The following is a 2,739-nucleotide window of genomic DNA, read 5'->3' on the forward strand; positions in this document are numbered from 1 at the left end:
CTTCCCTCCAGGACACCACCTGGAACCTTGAATCCTTCGCTACCTCTGGGGCAGTGGAGACATTGACCCCGCCCAGCCCCTACCCAGTGAGGGCAGCGTCAGTCACAGAGGGTCCGCGGGAAACCCAGCCCCCGTCTGAGTAATGTGAATAAATATCTGGCAACAAATACACATGCAGCAAAATCTTGGGCCTAACTGTTTACTTCTTCAAGACTGAGCCAGCAGAGCACACAGGTGTGTACACCCTGTAGCTTACAGAAACCAGGGTAACTAATGGTGAAGAATGCAACTTTGGAATACAGAGGGCAGAGTCTTTTGTTAAGCAGAGATTTACTAAAAGAAACATGTACATTTTAGATAGCACCTGCTCTGAGGCCAGGGATGAAGAGCGTCCTGGTGGGCAGAGGTGAGGGAGAGCGATAATTCTCTTCCCAGAGCAGCCGCAGATCCGCTGTAAATACTGCCTCTGGCTGTCGTCTGTCTTTTGAACTCAAGGATTTAAGTTCAGGAACCAGGGAGAGCAGGAAGGACGGACACAACATGCCAAGGGCCCATCCTCAGGCCTGCAGTCTGGTTCCTGGCGCTGTAACAAAGCAGAAAGTGCAGGTGGTTGTGCGACTCACAGGACCGGGCCACCCTCAGCGGGCCCCTCCTTCGCCAGCCGATGTGCTGCCTCGCTGTCTGACACACTCCATGAGCTGATTTTCCAACTGTAGGGGTAATCATGCCATGCAGGTCACAAGGAATGAAGCCTCCAAGGAGTGGGCAGTAGTCTGCTGACAGGTGAGCAGCTTTGAGGTCACCCTCACAGGAAGCAACGTGGATATGCGGGAGGTTTGGAAATCGCGGGTGAAGAACTCAGAGGGTGGGTCTGGAGCCAGGTAGGCAGTTGCTCTCTTTTCCTGCAAGTGTGCCTCTTATTCTAGAGAAGCAACTGCCGGAACTTTTCCATCGATGATACTTAGCAGAATTTCTTTGAGCAAAGAGTGATTTGGAGAATGGGCGGCCCTCCAAACCAGAGCAGGTCCGAGAGCTCCAGCCTGCGGGTGTTCAGAAGCACTTCCGGACCGGGAAGAGGAAGTGAGCTCAGGTGGATGAGCGGGTGCAGCTTAGGGCTCTCTGTGTGAATCAGTGCATGTCTGTGATAGGTTGGAGCTCCCTGCTGTGATTGGTGCGTACTCTGCTACAAATCCCCAAGTTAGACGTTCGTTGGTTCACTCACTAAGTTAGATTGCAATGTGTTATGTAAGGACTCGAGTATGGAAGCATCCTCGGGACGAATTCAGTTTAACGTGCAGAAAATAGCGTTTTTAAGAGTCTTAAGACCAAGGGAATTCTCTGCCTTAGCACTGTGCCCTCTTAGGTCATGGACAGATTCATTTATTAATGATGCCATAAACATATCTATGACACCAAAGGAGGCGGCAAAGCTGTGTATCTGCCAAGTTCACTGTTTTCCTAGTGAGATGATTTCTTTTGTCACCATGGAGACAAACTCAAATGAGCTGCAAGATAAAACTGCATATGTAATATATATAAGTATGTCATTTACATTAAAATATACATATGCATACATAATGTGTATTTTACAAAAATAATGTAAATACATTTTATAAAGCTTTATAGTGCACATTGTAGTATCTATTTATGTTTGTGTTATTCTACACCTATCCTATGTATTTGGATATGTGATTGTTTCTCGGCCTTTTGGCTAAGATCAAGTGTAGTATTTGCATATGTGTTTCACAAAAGTAATGTGAAATGACACATACACATACCACAAACATTTAACACACACCCATACATTATACACATAAAACATAATGTATGCCAGAGGTTTGGTAGGTGTGTGTAGGCGTGTGTGCGTGTGCGTGAGTGCATGTGTGTGTAATGGGGGATTGGAGCCAGGGCCTTGCACATGCTGGGCAAATGCTCTAACACTGAGTCACATCTCTCACCCCTTTCATTTTGTTTTGAGACGGGGTTTTGCTGCCTTGCAGAGGTGGCCTTGAACTTGCAATCCTCCTGCCCCAGCCTCCCTTGCAGCAGCTAGGGTTACAGTAATGTGCTGCCATGCACTCCCAGAGCTTAGTTTCTGACACTGGCTCCCTTTTCCCTGTCCTTGCCAAGCGTGCCCCCCTGCCTCATCCTGGTCAGCGGTTCTCCCTTGGTCTCCCTGCCCTGGTGCGGAGGTCCCTGGCAATTAGCAACCTGTCTGTTACATTTTCCTATCCTTAGAAATACAGCCTCATCCAACTGCTTTGAAGTTTAATTTTAATTTAAATGGAAATGATTCCCACAGTACCGATGGTCTGAAAGGAGCCCCCCCCGCCGCCTGGGGCAGACTGTAATTAGAGAGGCTGGTTTTCCACCTGATAATGGTATTGTCCTGCTCTTCAGACTGCAGGAAGCCTGTGTCTTGCACACCTAGCCAGCCTTCCCATCTCTTCCTTCTCATGTCCCGAGACAGCTGTCGATCCGAGGGCCCCTCACACCTCTGTGTGTGTCTTTACAAATGCATATTCGTGTGTGGGAGTGGCATGTGCATGTGGAGAGGGGAAATGGATGCGCTGCATACACACATACACATGTAAGTATCTAATCCCAAAGACAACCGGATGTCTCTAAACTGCTCTGTGGCTGGAACTTGCTCTGATCTCCTCTGGAAGCCCAGCAGGGAGCATTAGGCATCAGAGCTGTCAGGAAACAGTTGCTAAATTTGATTGAGAATGAAGCATA

The 2,739-nt window shown here is 48.2% G+C and overlaps 1 pseudogene; it reads left to right on the forward strand.

Moving 5' to 3' along the window:
- The first annotated feature begins 1,691 nt into the window (after window positions 1-1,691).
- LOC147822040 (U2 spliceosomal RNA) lies at window positions 1,692-1,803 on the forward strand (annotated as a pseudogene).
- The last annotated feature ends 936 nt before the right edge of the window (window positions 1,804-2,739 follow it).

Source organism: Heterocephalus glaber, unplaced genomic scaffold (assembly GCF_053883595.1).
Source record: "Heterocephalus glaber isolate CG9 unplaced genomic scaffold, H.glaber_assembly_v1.0 deba00001687, whole genome shotgun sequence".
Taxonomy (NCBI): Eukaryota; Metazoa; Chordata; class Mammalia; order Rodentia; family Bathyergidae; genus Heterocephalus; species Heterocephalus glaber.